Source organism: Crocodylus porosus, unplaced genomic scaffold (assembly GCF_001723895.1).
Source record: "Crocodylus porosus isolate Cpor-Errol unplaced genomic scaffold, CroPor_comp1, whole genome shotgun sequence".
Lineage (NCBI taxonomy): Eukaryota > Metazoa > Chordata > Crocodylia > Crocodylidae > Crocodylus > Crocodylus porosus.
The window spans coordinates 7,345,155-7,366,134 of record NW_017728914.1 but is presented as its reverse complement, the minus strand read 5'-3'; the positions used below and the strand labels follow the sequence as shown (position 1 = coordinate 7,366,134).

Here is a 20,980-nt window from a genome sequence, read left to right as displayed (position 1 = left end):
TGGGGCAGCCAATGGGGGTGCTGCAGCAGCTGGCAAGGGATGGGGCCAGGTAGGGCAGCAATTGGGGGACTGGGGTGGGGCATGTGGGCTTTGTGGGGCAGGGGTAGCCCCTGCGGGAGTCATTTGGCCCCTGTTGGGGGGCCATAGCCCCTATGTGACGGGCCATAACACCTGTGTGGGGCCACTTGGGACAAAATAACCTTGCCTGACTCCTCCCAGATCTGCACCTGTGCTGTCCCCAGCAGTGTCAGAAGTTGCCTTGCGCTGGCCACTTTGGTACAAAAAGCTGCCCTGGCAAGTAGCTCAGGGCTACTCACTCTCAGGAGCTTCTGGGGCCTGGCCAATTGGTACCTGGGTACACTACCCCTTGTGCCAGCTGGACTGCTGCAGCAGCCCTGAGAGTTCCCTGCACCCTCTACCCACTGGAGCAGTCTGGCACTGGGAGCTGCTGCCTGGCTGTGAACTGCTGCGCACATGCCAGACCTGGATGGGGACTGCACAGCCAATAGAGGCATCTGCCCTTCCTGGCCAGCTGCCAGCTGGTTGTGGCTGCAGAGTTGGCCTCTGGGTGGTAGTATTGCCATGTGTGCCCCTGTCCAGCCATCTGGGCAGTTATCGCCTGGAAGATGTTCCCAGTGTGGTGGCCTGCTTTGAACTATCAAAGCATCTCCTGGCCCCAACTGGTCAGCCACCAACACACACACAGAGCACAGAGCAGTGGGGGGGCAGCAGGGACCGGCCCCAGCCCTGGACACTTGGCACCCACACTGCCACTGCCCCATCATGCAAGAGCAACCCAGGTCACTACTGCCTTCTTTTTATTTCTGGGGTATTTTTGACCCCTGGATATCCAGGGGTCTAAATTTGCCTCCACACTGGAAATTTGCAGTGCAAGGAATGTTTTTTTGTTCCCGCACGTGCTGCTTGCAGCCTCTCAAAGGGCTTGGAGAGACTGCAAGAGGCATGTGCATGCTCACCTGGATGCACCCATTGGCTGCATCCAGATGTGAAGAGGCATGCACTTGCAGTGGCACATACAGTAGCGGCACAAATTTGTACTGCATCTTTTTGCCTCAGTGCATACCCCTGCATGTGCACTTTGTTGAGTCACAAATTGTCCTGCTTCAGGCAAACTGCCCTTGCCCAGCTCCTCCCAGCTTCCAGCATGCTGGAGGAGCTGGGGCTCAGCTGAAGGAACAGAAATGCTCTGGCTAGCAGTCAGAGTATCTCCCTGGAGGACCAAGCCTCCGTTTCTTCTGGTGCATGCTCCCGTTGCTTGGTGTGCACCACATTTTTTCCAAGCACTGTTTTTTTGGCTACTGGGAAATCCTGGTTGTCCCTGCACACTTCAGTGTTCACCACATGCAGTTTGTAACACTAAAAAGGGTTTGTGGCACCACAAACCACACACCCCTGCTGTGGATTTGACCCTTGAGTGCTGATAAGTGAAAAAGGACTTCTAAGGGATGTAGCAAGTGGATTTGGAGGATCTTATTAAGCTGGTAAAGAGTTGGGTCTCAGAATACATCAACAATTTTGCCATGTTACTGGTGAAGATTTAAAAATGTTCCTTGATCAGTTCCTGACATGCTCATGTCCTATTGCAGTTCAATTTATTTGCAGCAAGCGTTGAAAAAAGATGCATGAGACTGGAGATCATTAAATAGTTCTGCTTAGACTTAGGGGTTCCTGTTATCAATGATGTATGACAAATATTGGTACTTATAACCAGGAGTTTTGCAGAAGTTATCAGTGTTATTTAGCAAGCCCTGGGATCTCCTGGGGTCAAAAAAAACCCTTGCTCTGCAAGGTAGTAGCTCAGGGAACACCTGCATGTTCAGAGTGTGGTGCCACATAACTCTGTGCTCATCTGGACACAGCCTTAATGGGCTGCAAGGAGTTTTTTTAACCACGCTTGCAGACTTTTGGATTGCTAGTGGAGGATGCACCTAAAAGCAAGCACAGAGTTAGACTAATCTTGTCATTAATCTTTCATGAATCTTTTCTCTATGCACTGTCCTCTACCAATTGCCTTTAATTAAATTGGAACCAGAACTTATTTAGTGCCACTCACATTCTTTCAAAGGATTTGATTATGGGCTTCTGCAGTTTGATTACTACTTCAGACTGAGACTTTTTCGGGCCTTCAGGGGAATTAAATTGCATTTCTGTTGTACAACTGAGACTTCTCTGAGGCGAAGTTCATTACTGGTGTCTTAGAACAGGTCATACAAAGTAAAAGCCAGTCTTTTGCAGAAAGCATCTTTATTTTCAAAATATGTCTAACATTTATCATTATTCACACACCAGTAAAGCCAAGCACTAAGCATCACCAATACAAACCATAGTTGATAAATACCTATTGTATATCCAGAAGTGAACCTAGAACTACATAAATAATTTGTTTAGCTAAAGCTCCACTTCAGGTATGTAACACAAGATTTATAGAAAACTTAAGGCTAAACATGGTTACTAAAAAGACACGTTGATGCATTTATAGGCTCAAGAAAAATAATATAGCAATTGTACCCTGATTTTGCCAGAAGAAATAGATGATGTTGATAAAGATCAATGTGTCAAGGTTATTCATTGGGTTATTGTTCATCTTCAATTCAGTGCTCATATATTTTCCCAAGATTGCTTTTTGTAGGATAGATAGATGATCCAGGATTTTATTAAGGTAGGATAGAGCTAGATTTTCCTTTCTAAAAATACATCTCCTCAGTATAAATAAATAAGAGGCAGGTGGAGGCATGAACATCATTCTGAAGCAGTATCAGGACTTATTCAAAATAAAATAAAGCTTAACTAGGATAAAAAGAAGAGATATGCCTAGCTAGGTTTGTTTGGAGGCCGAATCTGTAAATCACTCTTTCTCCCATTTTATCCCTTCCATTTTCGGGGAGAATAACCAAACAGAAATTTCAGACCTGCAAGACAATTTGTAAACACAGAACTGCCATTGGTAAACCATGCAAATAAAGTACAATTGATTCAGCAAAACAATGACTGGAAATGCAGTCATCTTCACAATAACAAATCCAGTTGATTAAGTAATTGTTTACTCATCAGGTACTGTAAAGTGGGCACTCCTGCATGGACAAAATTTATGATTTTTCTGTAGCCCTCTTGCCCTACTCCCTTTCTGGGACTGGGGAGAAAACTGAGCATATTAGGAATATGATCTCACACCAGTCCCATAGAAACTATCCAGCTGGAGTCAAGATCTTCACAAATGAATCCTAGTTTTGAGTGCTCATCTTGAGAGGCTGTTAAGGGACTCTGTTTCTCAGAAAGCATTAAGCACTCTGAAAATATCATTCCCACAGTTTCACCTTTAAAAAGAAAGTTTCAAAGCAGATAAAGTCCACTTTGGTGTGGGACTCCTGGAGCTGGAATGAAGGCAGAAAAGCAGATGTTTGCCTCTGGTAACAAGGCTGCATGGAAGCAGAATGATGAATAATTTCAAAGGAGACAATCCATGTAAAACCCAGTGGAAGATTTGTGGAGGACTAATAAGGGCCCATGTGTGATATTTTCTCCATTCTGTGATGGGTTTTGAAGGATGCATCTCTTACATGCAAAAGATCTGGTAGCTCATAGAAAGTAATAATGGTAGAAGTATTGGCAACTGACTAAAAACTTGGGACAGCAATTAAGGTCCTTCTCCCACACTGCCTACTCAAGTCTAACATCTGTTAGGTCTGGAGCATAGCAACTGACCCAATATAGAGTTTGTTCTCCAGAGAGTCCACCTATTATATCTTCTGGCAAAGACCTGACACCTGATACCTTCATTGTAAGCTTTGTATAGACCTCTGGAAAAAAACATCCCAACTCATGGATTGTTTGAAATGTATAGGAGAGACAAGGTATACCACACTGACATAAGGGAGTTGGGCAAACCATTTCAGAATGTTAATAAATTGGAGCAGAGACATGGCCATAAGCTAGCTAGCAGATTCAGACTGGACATTAGGAGGAACTTCTTCACAGTTAGAGTGGCCAAGGTCTGGAATAGGTAGTGTGAGAGGTAGTGCTCTCCCCTACCCTGGGGGTCTTCAAGAGGAGGTTGGATGGGCATCTGGCTGGGGTCATCTGAACCCAGCACTCTTTCCTGCCTATGCAGATGGTCGGACTCAATGATCTATTGTGGTCCTTCCTGACCCTAACATCTATGAATCTACGAATCTGTGAATCTATAAATCCTAATTTTTGCCAGTCTCTTCATTTAGCCTGAAGCGCTCCATTTTAAACCATTCGGAGTTCAGTGTTTATTGCATTATATTCTTGGCCTAAAAGAAGGAACCAGTTATACTTTGCATTTCAGTTAACTGCAATGATTTACTGGCCTGCTGGTACAAATGGGCAACAGCAGCAAAATTTTAATGGCTTTCTCTCTCATTGCTTCTTGAAGTTTGTTTAAGCTTTGCTTCATTTGTGTAATGTGTTTCTGAGGTTGTGGACAAGATATGACCCTAAATCATTTTAAAAGAATGGGGGGAACAGCTTATTTCTTAGAAGCTTATGTCAGCTGATGCTGAGACTTCTAAGGCACTTGTAGCAGTCAGCTACGAACTGGTATAATTTGAAAGCACTTCATATGTTCATCTGCCAACATCTTAAGCTATAGGGAATGCTTCAAAAGTAAACTGAGAGGGTGGGATAGAGGAGTATGGGGGAAAAAAAAAATGAACCTTTTGCTTCAGTAGATGATTTTCCATGGTAAAAAATACCAGAATCATTCACTGGAGCTATTTTTTAATACCATGATCAAAAAATCCAGAATTAGTCAGCACCAATGTTCCCAGCATGGTCAGTTGTGCTTGACCACAATGTATATGTGCATCAGAGTAGCTGGATTTCTCACCACTTAGGCTAGGTAGAGACATTACATATCAACTAGTATAAGCGATCAGAAACCAATCTAAACCTGTAACAACAGAAAATCAGTGCACATAGACTGCTATAAAAATGGCAAAAAACAATTTAAGATAGACCTGGGTGGAAGTAGTATCAGATGGAATCAGTTTCAGGCAGTCTATCAAACTTCTGTACCAGATCCCCTCCCAAATCAAGTTAGTTCTCAGTCTTCTGGCATCCCAGGCAACTTTGTGGGTCCCCCACTAACTTCCCTCTTGCAGGTCAGGTAGGCTAGCTTAGCCTCTTGCTTGTCTGCTCCAGCTGAGTGCCAGGCTGGCCCTATCTCCACGCTGTCACAGAGCCGAGGCAGCAAAGCCTCTGCTCCCTTGTCCTGCATTCTGCCTGCACCTGTCAGTTGGGCCAGGGTGGTAGAGGGAGCAGAGTCTCCAGCCTCTACCCTGCCACCACCACCCCAGCTGGGGCTACATGGTGGGGGTTTTCCCCCACACTTGCTGCTTGGCCCACCTGACCAGCACAGATGCACTTCACAGCTGATGGAAGAGAGGAGGAAAGTGGAGGCCCCCACTGAATGGACCTATCCCCTCTCCACCCCGCCAGACCCAGCGAGAACAGCTAGGAGGGTGCATAGCAGGAGCTTTCCCCCTTCCTCACTGCCTGGCCTGCCTGGCCAGCTCAACTTCTCTCCACAGCCCCACCCTGCTTCCAGCTATCAGCAAGAGGGTGGAGGAGGGAAGCAGAACATCCCCGCAGAAAAAAATCATATCCTATATCTCAACTCAAAGCACAGAGTTAACTATTTCCTTAATGCTATCGTATGTCAGTCTGAGCTATTCTTTGTGCACAGAGATGCATAAAATTGAATTGAAGATGTGATGCTGAATGCATTCAGAACTTCATTGTAACAGATCAAAAATAAGGTGCTGCTTGGTTCTTCAGTCTGTGAAATGTGTATATTATAGGAAATACATTTGTTTAATAAACCATGCAAAAATGATTCAACTATATAAAAAGTTACTACGTAGATATTGTTCTTTTTTATTTAATTTTGTCTGGCAATTGGTGTGTTCCCAAATGTCCCTATGTTGTTGTGCTTCTGTATATAAGATGTACCATGTCTCTATTTCAAAGGCAGGGATATAATCAAAAAAGCATACTTCTCTTATTGTCATTGGTAGTATAAAATGAAATGTTATTTGTGCTGTAAATTACAGTGTTGTGACTATGCAGAAGAAATCAACCATATTTAGACAATAAAGGGAAACACTGAGAAACAGGACATTTTGATTCTATACTATTCTCAAAATCATTGAATACCAAATGGAAGTAGAAAAGTTTCTCTATAGTTAACCTTCTAGCACAAAATAGTCTGTGGAGTGTCAGTTTCATTGCATAAGGAAAGGACCTTACGCAAGTGTACACCTCCCACCAATAGTCCCCCCTTCATAGGTCTGAATTAACCTGCTCCCCACTCCCTTTTTGTTCCACAGGCAAAATAATATGTAGGAAATGTTTTCCTTACTTATTCAAGGGGAAGAGCCCCACAGTATATAGGAAAAGAATTGTGCTAATGAGGGGCATGTCCAACTGCCAGTAAGCTGCTCTAACTCATGGTGCTTTACATAAAGTGCCATGAGTTAGAGTGCCTCCCCCTGCTCCACCCCTAACCCAACAGACATTGGCTAGTTGGATTGGGAGGGTGGGGATGAAGAAGCCACCCCTCCTCCCCAGCCCTGCCTCTACCCCACCCCCCAACAGTCTGGTGCTGTCTGTAAGAAGGGAGGGAAGGGAAAGCAAGCCAAGGGCTAGGGTTTGCCCAGCTGAGTTGTGGGGAGGGGGAGCTGAGAGTTAGGGGGGTTCCAATTCATACCCCACCCTCAAGCTCCAGTTGGACAAACCCCAGGCCACAGCTCATTCTCCCTCCCCTCTCCCCCTTTCCTTCATGCAAAGAGCCCTGGGGATGGGGATGGGCTGCACAGCCCGGAGCTGATCACACAGCTAGCACTGGTAGGCAGATGCTGGGTGTATATATTTTTCCTGTTCTGAGAAGCAGCGCAATGTTATATCCACACCATGGTTTCCAATCCATTTTGCCCTACCCGGCAGGATGCCTTCAGCCAAGGAAGCACAAGGGAGAGCCCTATCTAGTATAATAGTGGGGATGATTTGTGTCTTAAACATTGTAACTGCAGAACTATAGTCTTCACTGAACATGTATCTTCAGTAAAGAAACTAATCTCTTTCTTTTTCTGTGGCAGATTTCTCTTTCTTTTCACATTTAAAAACATTCAAAAGGTCCTTTTCGTTTCATATAAGAATAAAAACAACATCAAAACCTTGATTTATAGTTTTTCCACAAAACATAATGATTTCAGGCCAGCTGTGGCTTAGAGATATTTTGGAAAGGTTCTGGGTTTTTTGGTGTTGCAAGCTAAAAATGCTCAAACTGCTGAGAAGCAAAATGGGCAAAGATAAGTTGGCAGTCCTCAAAATTATTCAGCAGATGGGTAGAGGCAGTCCCCAGAGAAGACAGAGGAAGTACATGTGTTAGCCATTTGTTCAATCACACCTTGTTACAGATGGGATAAACTTCCTTAGCTGCAAGGTGGTATCACAGATTGGAACTTCAGGAGTTGGGATTTTTATGAGACAATAAAGTAGGTGAAATTTTAAAATATAGAAATGAATTATGTGGATGGTTGGTGCAGGCCAGTTAATAAGTACTTTGTGGTTAATTCTGTAAAAAAAAGGATCTTAGCGTTTGTTTATAGTTGTCAAGATAGGAGGTGCATGCTTTCTGCTACATGATTTAGGCAGTTTCACTGTTTTGCAATGGACACTTTCACACTGAGATTTTCACAGCTACTGAAGGGATTAGAAATCCAATCCATGTGATTTTTTTGGGATAAACCAATCTTTCGGCAGCCTTGAAAACTGCACCACTGATTGTTAGAGATTTTCTAGAGGTGGTTAGCTATCTGAAGTCAGGAAGAAGGTAGGGCAGGCTGGCACTGTGTACACACATACTAACTTTCTGACAGCTAAACTGGCTTAACTTTTTTAAACCCAATTTAGCTGTCAGGGAGTACACACGTATGTGGAGCAGAGTTGGCTTAAATGCAGCGCAAGATACTACATCTCTGAGGTGTATTATATTAGTTCATGAAATGGCTGCCACCATGTCAAGAAGCTGTATGCTCTGATGTGGCTTAAGTTGACTTAGTTTAGTTGCCTTTATCTTACGTTGTCTTAGTATGTGTGTCATCATCAGCTATTCCTCTAAACAAGGATGATGTCTGCCAAGGTGTGAATTACTGGTGAATTTTAAGGTAGCTGAGGAGTCCAGTCTGTGCTCTGCAAGTTTTTCCACAGACATGACAAATGGTGCCTCTGCAGGGGCGAGCAGGGGAGCACAACTGTTGGCCAGGATGTTGTGTACATTTTCTTCCTCCCATGCCTCCTCAGCCCCTACCAGCACAGAGCTCCCAGTCCCCACTCCATGATTGGAGAGTGGGAGCTGGGAGGTCCTTCTCTCCCAACCTGAGCTCCGTGGCTGTGGGGCTTGGCTGGGAGAGAAGGATCTTCCAGGGCCCCACTTCCTGATTGCAATGGTGAAGTGGGGGCTAGAAAATTAGGATCTTGCAGCCCCTGCTCCCCAAGCATGATCTTGGAGCTGAGGACTTGGAGCTCCCTGCTGCTGGGACAGGGGGACATAGTCCCTGCCCAGGCTCTGGTGGCAGAGCCCACCCCAGCAACTCCCAGGGACAGGAAGCAATCTCTTGCCCCTTGCTGGTCAGCTGATGGAGAGCAGATTTGCTCCCAGTCAGGCTTTTATACAAGTGCTACTGTGCAGTAACTCATAACAAGTGAATTTGCTATTTGCATTTGCAAGTAAGAAATTTACTCATGATTATTACAATTTACTGTGCAGTAAGCATGTGCACTTGTAGGAGTACATGCTTACTGCATGGTAAACTGCTCTACTGTGCAATTAAGCATCTCACATAGATGCACCCATTGTTGCTTTTAAGTTGAGAGGTAGCCTAAATAAGAATACGCAATAAGAATACCCAATAAGAATTTTCATTTTCCAGGATATATAGTTGATGAGTAAGGCCAGCCTTAAAAACAACTAGAATAAATGAAAGATGAAGGCTACTTTCTGTAGAGTATTCATGAATGTATGGAGGAACTATGACCACAGTCATAGGAACTGTTATAATCGGTCTATAACCATACTATCATGGTTTATAATTTACAAGACAGACAAATTAATATATTATTTATAATACTGCTCCCTGGTATTCTAGCCCTATTTCTAAAATCAAATTGGTTCTTACACTTCTGTGAATAATATATACTGAGTATGTTAGATTGTTCTCTTACACAATAGGAACAGAAATAGCCACTCACCTTTAGCTGCACAATATCAGCAGCTTGCCATATGGGTATCCCATCAGTATACCATAGACTTCTATTATAGTCATTGAAACAGTTCCTGTGCCTTCATCACAAGAATAGCCATGAACTTGAAGAAAGTGCTGCAAATGTGAATTTTATGAGGGAATCTGTTTTGTGGATAAGTTTGCTGAAATAGGATTATGTGGTTGCAAAAACTTGAAAAACAAACAAAAAGACAGAAAAACCTCTGCCTCTCTCATACCATTTCTATGCCTGGCAAGTTTTTTCTCTGTCTCCCTTTATGCTACAATGGCCCAGAAAGCATTTTCAGCTGAGTTACAGTGAAAGGCCTTGTGGACTGAAAACATGTGAGGATATACTCTATAATAGCCTGACTATTGCTTTCTGTCCTTAACAGAGCAAGGATCTTGATAAAAGCAGAGTGCTTTTTAATGTTCCTGACTAGGATCTCTTTCATTATATGCAGACAAATAGCCAGCATGCTACCGATAATCCTCAACCACTACCAGTTCAGATTCTGTGGCTACATCTACATGAGATGCTGACTGAGCAGTCATTACTGTGCAGGCATTTAGTACTTGTATAAACTAGTACTAAGTGACTGCGCATTAAACTGTGTTACTGCACAGTAGTGCCAACGAACAGCTTTTGGGACACTGACTGAGTAGTAGCCCACAACTACTGTGTAGTAGCATCATGTCATGGTTTCTAACATGTGATGCTATAGCGCAGTAGTCTCGGGCTACTGTGCAGTCAATGTCTTATGTAGATATGGCCTGTTGGTATTTTTTCAATAAACTCTTCCTCGGAGCCTGTTTTAGGGAAAATGGAGCCCTGGGTGAACTTGTATTTTGCTGCCACCCCGCACATCCAACCCAGCTCCCTGTGTTGCCACTGGACTTTAATATTAAGTGTTCTTAGTAAGTTCAAGTGACCTTATTGCTTATGTATAAAAATTCAAGATGTTTTCAACTGAGGTGATTGAAGGAATCCAGTTTGAAAATGTACCTGTATTTCCTTTAAATTCAGTTTTAGATTTAAATGAAAACTATAAACCATTTTTTCTTCCATAGTCTGGTTTTAGTAACACTTTGCAATGTCCAAAAAATGGTTTCTAATTTTTCTGAAGACTAGCTGAAAAAGAGCTTTTCTTTTAAATCTTACATGTTTGACAAGAAATTACTTTTTGGGAAAAGTGTTGACTAGATCTAATTTGAAAAGATGCTTGGCCCAATCCTGGTCTTGATTAAACAGGCTGATACCATCAGCCACAGGGACTGAGAACATGGTTCTGATACATCATGTTTAGCTCCTTGCATTTGTGGGTCAGCCTTATTTGTTGGATAATTCTCTTCTCCCTATGGGTTTTAGGGGTGTTATTTGATGTAGCCATTCTCACATTTTAGTAGCCATTCTCCCTACCATTACCATTTATCTCAGCCTTTGTTAAAGGTCATTATCTATCCCAAGAATGAGATTCACATTTAATACAAAATGAAATATTTCGGTGATGACTTCACATACACAGCTAACATCATATTTCTATGTCCTCCTCATGTGTGATTTAACTGGTTTCTGACTGTTCTTTATACAGTAGGTCTCACTTTACTTTTGAGGGGTGTAGATATCAATAACGGCTACCTTACACTAGCATTAAATATCTGACTCTATTAAACATAATAAACATAATAATACCTTGTTGTTATTAGTTGCTTTGGTCCAGACATGACTATTTAAATATATTTTCATCTTAGCACTATTTTAACTTTCAACCACAGTTGTAACTCCATAGACTTTGCCATGTTGCTGACTGCATATCAGATCAAAACCCTGTGAAACTCCACTGGGCATCTTGGGTTCAGAGGGAGAGTGGGTACAAAAGTTTATAATGTATCTCAGCCACAGCATCAGATCCAGTTTTCAAGACTGTAAGAATAAATATGCAAGTACATTGTACACAATCCTAAATCCTTAGAATTTGTTTGCAAGGGGCAAGGGTTACTTTCTTGGCTTTTTACAGGAAGGAATACATTCTATTATAAGCACCATTTCTCCATGAAATTCATCCTGGCATTAAGATTTGAGGGACAGGTTTTCAGTTGTTGTTACAGCTAAACACGTTATAGCTGCATTGATTTCAGTGGCACTATGCCTTTTTATGCCAGGTGAGGATCTGTCCTCTCATTCTCTTTGATGCAGGCTTCCTAGTCTCAGATAATTATGTCCTCTATATACCATATTTACTCAGATATAAGATGATTTCCCCCCCCCATCAATCAGCATGGGAAAAGCCCTTCATCTTATATTAGAAATCAGCCCCTCATCTTACATTAACATACCAGAAATATCTCCCCCCACCCAGCCACTAAATTCATTGCCTTTAATAAAATTGCTGCTGGAAGCAGCATGTGCTCAGTCATAAAAAACAAATATGAAGTCCTGGAGATACTCCAATACCAGGCCAGCACTGAGAGAGGCCAGAACAAGCACTGACACCCTCCCCAGTCCCAAAAATGCTGGTAGTCTATCACAAGGGCAGGTTAGTATAGACAACCTGAATAAAACATTGTACCCACTCTGCGGTGCCCCTCAGTGCCAACTCTTTTTTTCAAGTTGTAGTAAACCACTGCATCAAACATATTTTGACTTTGTCTTCATTCCCACAGTTCAGCAGTGCCTTTCTTTCTTTCCTGTTTCCAATTATTCCTGTTTCTTGGCAAACAGCACCAAACTTTTATATAGATGAGAGGCTTTGTCACCCTCTCTGTCATCTCATCTCATGTAATTAGTGTAGCTCTACCTCCATGGGTTGAAGCCAGACCAGGCAGCCCCACACATCATCTGCACGTAAATTTTGGAGTGTCCCAGAAGTATGCAAGAAGTTAAAATGCACCAATTCTGAATTAACTAAGTCTGTAGTAATTGCATATATGCAAATTACTCTGAGCATGTTTATTTCAGAGTCAGTAGTTTTTTTACTCCTTGTGTTTCAAATTGTGAAAAGTGGAGTGGGGGACAGCAGGAAGCTGCTGTGGGTCTGGGTCATGGACAGAGTCAGACCCATAGCAGTCTTCTACCCCCTCTCTGCTTGCTCTCTATAGCTTCTGCCTCCCCTACTGCCTCTTTCCTCCCTTACTATTGCATGTAGTTCACATGTGCTTGGGGAGGGAATAGAGCCTGAGCAGTGTCTGACCATAAGACAGTGGTGGAATAGGCAGAGACAGTGGGGGCAGGAAGACTCCAAAGGCAAAAGTAGGAGGGGCAGAGGGCAAGGGAACTGCCTGACCCCCACTCTTCCTCCTGCCACTATTTTCCCTACTGTAGCAGTGGGAGGGAAACACATTCAAGACAACCCTCCAATACTTAACTTCTATATCTGGAAAATTATAACAAATTTACAAATGTTCCATATACAGTAAAATCCCTATTATCTGACATTTTACTAACCAGAATACTTCATTAACTGGAATTTCTGGCATGCTGGCTGGGGGGGCAGGGTTTGAGAGGGGTAGGGGGAGACCTCGTGTGTGGCGCCCACTGCCAACACCCACCACCCTACAGTGCCACCACTCCGTGTCTGGCCAAAATGTCTACTGCCACCACTCCGCATCTGACCGAAACATCTGTGTTGCTGCTACTACACCTCTGGCTGCCTGCCACCCCACTTCCCTCCCCCCACTGCTCCACAGCCAGCTGAAAATAGCTGGACTCAATTAACGGGAATTTTTAGATACCCGGCACCCCCCATTCCCCACGCATGCTGGATAACAAGGATTTTACTGTATAGAACTTAGTTTTTTGGGAGGGTCATCTTATATTCAGGGTTGTCTTAGATTCAGATAAATATGGTATTCAAAAAACAGTGAAGACAGGCACAGCATATACAGAAGAATATTTCTTTCCACATTTCTTTATCTATACAGGAGACTTTTGCCCTTCGCAGAGGGATACATTCTAGAGATCCCCATGAATAGGGAAATCTGCAAATACTCATAGTATCATAGTACTTCGGGTCAGAACGGACCTAAACAGATCATTAGGTCTGACCCCCGGGCCGGAATGGGTGCCGGGGTCATATCACCCTAGTCAAATATCTGTCCAGTCTCCTCTTGAAGACCCCCAAGGTAGGAGAGAGTACTACCTCACTTGGGAGCCCATTCCAGAGCCTGGCAGCCCTAACTGTAAAGTAATGTCTCCTGATGTCCAGCCTGAACCTTCTCTCTAATAATTTGTGGCTGTTATTCCTAGTAAACCTAGGTGGTGCCCAGGGGAACAGAGCCTCCCCCAATTCCTGCTGGTCCCCCCTCGTGAGTTTGTAAACAGCCACCAGATCCCCTCTCAGCCTTCTCTTGTGGAGGTTAAATAGATTCAGGCCCTTTAGCCTGTCTTCGTAGGGCCTGCCCCCCTGCCCCTTGACCATGTGAGTGGCCCTCCTCTGGACCCTCTCAATGATAGCCACACCCCTCTTGAAGTACGGTCCCCAGAACTAGATGCAGTACTCCCTGTGGCCTGACCAATGTCACATAGAGGGGAAGGATCACCTCCCTGGACCTGCTTGTGATGCATCTGTAGATGCACAACAAGGTGCGGTTAGCCTTACTGACCGCTTCCTCGCATTGGCGGCTCATGTTCTTCCTGACTTCAAGATCCTTTTCTGCCACTGTGTTGACAAGAAGGGTGTTCCCCAGGCTACAGGTGTGTTCCTGGTTCCTTCTCCCTAGATGCATCACCTTGCACTTATCTGTATTGAATTCCATCCTATTCTCATCCGCCCACCCCTGTAATTTGTCTAGATCTAGCTGGATTCTGTCCCTCCCCTCCAGTGTGCCCACCTCACCCCACAACTTGGTGTCGTCAGCAAATTTGAACATTCCACACCCACATCCAGATCGCTGATAAAGATGTTGAACAGTACAGGCCCCAGGACCGAGCCCTGGGGGACTCCACTGCCCACATCCCTGAAGGTCAAAAACAACCCTTCCACCATCACTCTTTGGGTGCAACATTCTAGCCAATTTGCCACCCATCTGACTGTGTAGGCATCAATGCCACAGTCACCAAGTTTTTGTAAGAAAATGTGGTGGGAAACCATGTCAAAGGCCTTCTTAAAGTCCAGGAAGATAACATCCACCCCAACACCCTCATCCAGGGACTTTGTGACCTGATCATAAAAATAAACCAAGTTAGTCAGGCAGCATCTGCCCTCAGTGAACCCATGTTTGTTGCCCCTGAGCATTACATCCCCTGCTGGGCCCTTGCAGATGTGTTCCTTGATAATTTTCTCAAAGGCCTTCCCAAGGACTGAGGTAAGACTGACTGGCCTATAATTGCTGGGGTCCTCCTTTCCCCCTTCTTGTAAATGAGGACCACATTGGCCCTTTTCCAATCCTCTGGTACCTGACCAGTGCCCCATGAGTGCTCATAGAGCTGTGCCGGGGCCCTGCTATGACCCCCGCCAATTCCCTCAGTACCCTTGGGTGAAGACCATCTGGACCTACTGATTTAAACATGTCCAGCCCCTCCAAAAGTTCCCTAACTAGGTCATCCCTGACCCTAGGCAAGGCAGTTGCTCCCCTGGGTCCATCCACAGTTCTAGTGGGGGAGATGGCCTGATCCCTGTTCAGAAATATGGAGGCAAAGAATTCATTAAAGAAGTCAGCTTTTTTATTCGCCTCAATCAGGAGATTGCCAAGCCTATCCTGTAGGGGCCCCATGTTACTCGGTGCCATCTTCTTACTTCCTATGTATTTGAAAAAGGACTTTTTATTATCCCTAATTCTGGTCACTAGTCCTAGCTCCACCTCTGCCTTGGCCTTCCTAACAGCCTCCATGCAGTCCCGAGCACCATAGGTGTAAAATGCTGTACTGCATTCATGAACGTTGTCTGCGTTCATAAATGGCGCATGCCCCCTATAGCTGGAGGGGGCATGGCTGCACTGGCAGCAGCAGGAGCCCAGCAACGGGATCCAGGCGGCAGTGGCAGGAGCTCAGCACTGGCAAGTGTGGAGATCCCACACGCTCTGCTGGCGCCATAACAAAGTGTCATCATGCTGCACTGCAAATATTCGAAACCACTAATGCCAAATCCACGAATAGTGAGGGTTTCCTGTAACACTGATCTGCAGGCCTGGCTTTATAGAGATGAAAGTATAGGTTGGTGTCTCAGACTAGTAAAAGTATCTCTGTCTGTTTCAGATATGTAGTTTATGATGCCATGAATGGAGCAGCAGCAGCTGAGCAAGTTGCTCTTGTTTATGTGAATAAATAATGCAGAGGTAACTTCCCTAGTGGTTTCCAGACATCAGCAAGGAAGAGATCAGGTGTTAGGTACTAGAGGATGTGGGATGTTGAAAGGTTTTTTTAATGCAATTTTGAGTATTTTGTAGTATAAAGTTAAAAACTAGGAAAACGGATGAACCTGGACTGACGCAAAGACAGGAGCTGAACAGTCTGGAGAGAAGGCCAGGAAACTTGTGGGCACTGTTATACTGACAAATGCTCTAGAGTTCCAGACAACTCTTCACAGATGATTGCAGATCAAACTGTAGCATTCAAACGTCTGAAGTTAGAAAGGTGGATAGAGTGGGCCAGATCCTAGTCCACCTATTCAGTGCCTACATGTGATTATATTCCCCTCTACTTGGATCCCTGAAAATCCATTAATGCATCTATGTTTCTAACATGCTGTCATCTCAGCCTTAAGCTAAATGACAAATAGCAGTAAGCAAGAGGAGGAGTTCCCACCTGCCTTTGGTATTAATTCATTTTTTTCAAGAATTTGAGCAGGGTGGAACAGTGTCACACTTAGGCGTCTAAGTCCGGCACTTAATAGGTAGAATAGGATCCAGCTCAAAATAGGAAACAAACTGCTTTATTATTTGTTTTTTAAACCTCAACAACAAGAATCCTAATACTGTTTGCTTTAACTTCATGTACTAATGACTCTTTTTTTCCCCAAGATGCACAGAAACTGCAGCATCTTGCTCTATTGCAAGCATCAGCTTTCCCAACACTTGATGTCTCCAGGTGCCTGAGGTTTACTCCATCTCCACTAATCATTTTTTCATTTCTAGACACAGAAGTATTCTGACCTGGAAAAGGAAAGAGAAGAAGGGTCACCACTGCAGGAAGGAGGAGACCCTCTGTCCAAACTTATAAAATCGCTTGAGGGGTGCTCAGTGTCAGAGCTGCTGAAATCACTGCTCCATAGTGTCATGATGCATCCACCCCTCATTCATCTCTCCCACAGAGCATGGCTGCATGCCTGACTGCATGTTTTCCATCCTGCATTGTCCTGTGTTTCACTATCATCTTGTATCACATAGGAAAGAGGGAGCTCTGACTTCCTTCACTGTCCTTCTGGGTAAGAGAGAAAGGCAGTGCAGTAAAAACCACAGCATCTAAACAACTGCTGGAAACCATCATACCGTCTCTTGGTAAATGGGAGCCCTAGTCACTTTGCAGGTCCCATGCAGCTTCACTTTAAAAAAATAAAATTTGAGACAAAAGCATATCTGATTTTAATTTTCTTTTGTTACATTTTTTCTTACTTTTTCCTAGACACCGCCCGATGGTATTACCTGTATCAGAGAGGTAAAATTTAAACCAATTTGACTGTCTTAGTCACCTGTCTTTAAAAGGAAGAGGTTTCCTAAGCAAGGAAATGTACAAATTGACTAGCTTTGATCCCTTTTCCATGTTTGTAGCCAATAAGTCAAAAAGTGGTTGAAAATTACCAAGCTCCCAGGGTAATTTCTGAAATTGGAGAAGGAGTGAGCATCATATGTCTATGCTAGCAGTGCCCTGTTTGAAATGTGTGTAGTCCCAATTTTGCAGTCTTTCTGTATGCTTTCTGGAGGCAATGGTTTAATACAAAAATGGGCTCTGCAGAGTTTGCTGGAGTATATGAGTTCATTTACTTGCTGCATGAAGTTTAGTTTAGTATGACTGGAAACCCTCCAGATTTGTTCAGAGTATATCAGTTCTTTAACTCCTTTTATCCAGCCTTATTTCCAGTTTGGAGTGTTCTGTGAAAACATCAGAAGGTTGCTCCTGATCTGGAAAAGCATATTCAGCAACCCTTTGCCAGCAAAGCAACCACAAAAGGCAATAATTTTCCATATATTATATTTCAAACAAAGAAAAAGAAATCTTGGAAAATATAACCGTGTGTTCCACTTAATTCATATAACAGAGAGATAAGAATATATATGGAAGGCAGAGGAGTGCCCAAAGTCCTGATCCGAGGCCTATTCTGGGTCAACGGGAGCGCACACATTGACCTGGCTTGAGAATACATATTTGAATTATTCTCCTACATATAAAACGTGAAATGTAGAAAAAGAAAATGTAATTATTTAAAATTAAAATAAGAATTTGCATGGACCATTGCTGGTCCTAGCCAAGCCATCCCAAAACTGTCCATATTTGTATGATTGATGCCACTGCATATTTTAATACATACTGAGTGCATCTACACATTGCCCTATGGCAACAGTGTTACTGCTCTGTGCTTTAGTGCTTCTTTCTGGAACTACTAGAGCATGGCACAGTAACTGCCCATACTGTGCTGTACATGTGGCGCATGGATATTTTTAGCAGCTACTTCACTGTGTTATAATGGAGGAGTGCACCGCTACAGCAAAGTAGCTGCTGGTCATGTGTAGATACCCGCGGGTACTATGTCACTGTAGTGCATTGCTATGGCAATGTAGCATCATGTGTAGACATGCCCATTACTGTGCCATCCTGGTGGCACAGTTATTTTTAGCAGCTATGTTGCCACAGTGACACACTTTAACAAGGTAGCTCATCAGTGCAGTGATGTTGCGTCAGCATCAGGGTTTGTGCCCGCTGATGTTATGTTGCCATAGTGCATCGCTATAGCAACAATGTAGACCCACCCCCATTCCCTGCAACTGGTTTTAATCAAGGGTCTTACAGGCATCATAGCCTTGCTGAGCTAAACTCTATGTATAATTAAATAAAATATTTCTGATTTAGTGGGGAAATAGAACTAAAATGATCTTTAATGATTCTAGAAAAATGGATGGGTATGGGAGGATGTTATGTCCAACATAGAAATAAAAAAGAAATAGTATCTGCGATATGAAAATTGATCTCGCCAACCAGGCAATAATACTATTAATTTATTTATTATGTATTAAAATACAGTTCAGCTTTAAGTAAATGTGTTTAAGAGTTTGGTATTTCAATAAGTACTCAGTATACTTTTTAAAAATATCGTTTGCAAGGATGAAATTCAACTTTATTTTTCTAGGCTGTGTAGATACATGGACATATCATTCCAACTTGCCTTTAAACCTTCTCAGCCTGGAAAATACTGTGGTCTGTTGACTTTACTGAGAGCAAAACCACAGTGTTGCCATGATCTAATCCTCAAGCACACTTAATTATAAGTGTCTGAAGAATCAAATCTTTCAAAACCTAATGCCAACTTCTCCCTTTGCAAATACTTAATAGTGGGCTGACTACTGTTAAGATTCTGTTAAAAGCCCTAATTTCAATGAGGCATTAATAAAGCTTGGTGGCCAGTATGAATGGTAGTATATGGGGCGCTTAATCTGAGGGTTCTTTACAGAGGAGGGTATAACTATCTTCATTTTACTGGGAAGTGGGAGGGGGAATAAACTGAAATAAGCTGACCAAGGTTATATACTCAGGTGGTTGGTAAAGGTGGAAATAAAATGCCTGGTTCCCTGTCTAGTAATTTATGGACAGAACCACATTGCCCAATGAATAGGCTCAAGTTCTAAATTATTTTCTTTGAAACGTGCATAAACTGATTTTTTCCAAGAGATAAAATATATCTTTGTTTCCAAATAGAATTCAGATCTAGAAATACTAGCAAGATTCCTATCTTGGTATTAATTTCAAGCCAGATATATACTAGAGTTATTTTTTTTCTTGAAGTCTTTCTTCCCAAATTATAACGAAACCTTTTTTAATAAAAGTAGGATGCACTCTGGTAATTCTCACCTATAATTTAAAATCTTTTGTTTTGCTGTTGTTATAAAGTTATCCTTTCTATCTAATATTTGTCAGGTTTACAATTAATGGTGGGCAGTGTAGCTATATTTTATAGCTTTAATTTTTGTTACAAGAAAAATGTTTTTTATATAAGATAAATATTGTAAACAACTGCAAAGCTACTTTGTCTAGTGCTGAAATTGTTATCCTTGGAACATAGACTGTGTAAGTAAGAGGAAGCCTTCTGTTGTAACCCAGTCATGAAAAGGTATAAGAATCTTACCAAGCTCAAGACTTCCATTCTTTCCCCACCCCTCAAGGATAAAATCCATCTACCTTGCAGGAAATATACCCATAATATTCAATATTATCAAGAGACTTACTTTATGATAATAAATGGGGCAATGACCAATTGATCATTATACTGTCCAAAAGACTAGTCTGATCACATCTATTGATCAGCTTATCACTATCTGTATCATGTCTACAATATAATATCTACTAAGCTTTTATAAACTTGCTACAAACATAACCTTAAAAAATAATCGCTCATATTACAATTTAGTTTTCTCAGAGTAAATTCATTCAGCCAGCCCTGGTCCAGTGTTTCAAAAAAATATAGCCTATTCTGGGTGCGTCTACATGTGCAATTAGTGCCATATAGGTTTACTGCTCAGTAAACCTGCCCCGGGCAAGTATTTACATGTGTAGCCACTTGGGAACAGATTTTCTCCTTATGTCACTAGCCTGCTGCCAGCCTCCTCTGGCCCTTGTGCCAACCCCTGCAGCATCCAGGGGAGCTGGAGGTTCTGGCCACATCTGCCTGGGGCCAGTGACCCTCTTTGAAAGCCACCCCTGAGTGGTGCTCCCTGCCTACCTGTGTTTCTGGCTCAAATCAGTTTACAGCATGCTGACACAGCCCTCTGTAACACTGTCGCCAGAGCCTGTGCCCACTGCATGATGGCTGCTCTACCCTCAGGACCCAGGAGCAATGAGCTGTGCCCCAGGCTCACGCTTGCCACCCTGCTTGCCACTCTGCTCACTGTGCTTCACCACAACAATGATCATAACCTGGCCCAGGTCAGTCTTGGCCTTGCCTGCTCCCCCATGCTGTGCAGCCATGTAGCCAGATAGATCGTGGTATCTAAGGCCCCCTGCTACCGCCCTGCTTCCGACCAGCTCTCAGGATGCCACCCAAACCCCAGCAGGGATGCCAGTGATGCACACATGGATGCTGCCACCGGTGTCATCCATAAGCTTCTGGAGCTCCAGCCCCACCACCTGTAGGTCCACCTGGTCAGCCAGGTGTGGTGGCTGCACGTTGTCCAGAGCACCTCAGATGATGAGCAGTGGCTGGAGTTCCTTCAGATGGCCCAGACCACCTTCCAGGAGCTCTTCAATCAGCTGTGCCCACACCTGGAGTGGCAGGCCACCACCATGCAGCTGCCTCTCTCTGAGGAGACCTGGCTGGCAATTACCCTGCTCGAGATGGCCACACCTGCCAGCCTGTGCTGTGTTTGCCACCTCTACAGTGTGGACAAGGTGACAACTGAGGAGGCCATCCTGAAGGTCTGCAGTGCCTTCCAGGACATGCTGGGGCATACCATGCTGTGGGTGTGCACAAGCCCCTGAAGGTGGTGGCAGGGTTCCACACCCTGGGTTTCTGCCAGTGCATCAGAGCCCTAGA

The 20,980-nt window shown here is 43.6% G+C and overlaps 1 protein-coding gene across 4 annotated transcripts in view; it reads left to right on the top strand.

Annotated features, from left to right (window-relative positions):
• KCNIP1 (potassium voltage-gated channel interacting protein 1) overlaps positions 1–20,980 on the top strand; it is a 646,400-nt gene that overhangs the window by 575,673 nt on the left and 49,747 nt on the right. The window contains exon 1 of one of the 4 annotated variants that reach the window (XM_019534849.1): positions 16,870–16,896. The exons of the other annotated variants lie outside the window; for them this stretch is intronic. The gene's annotated coding sequence lies outside the window, so the exon portion shown is untranslated. Of the gene's footprint in view, positions 1–16,869; positions 16,897–20,980 lie in introns of those variants that run through there. 4 annotated transcript variants of the gene reach the window in all.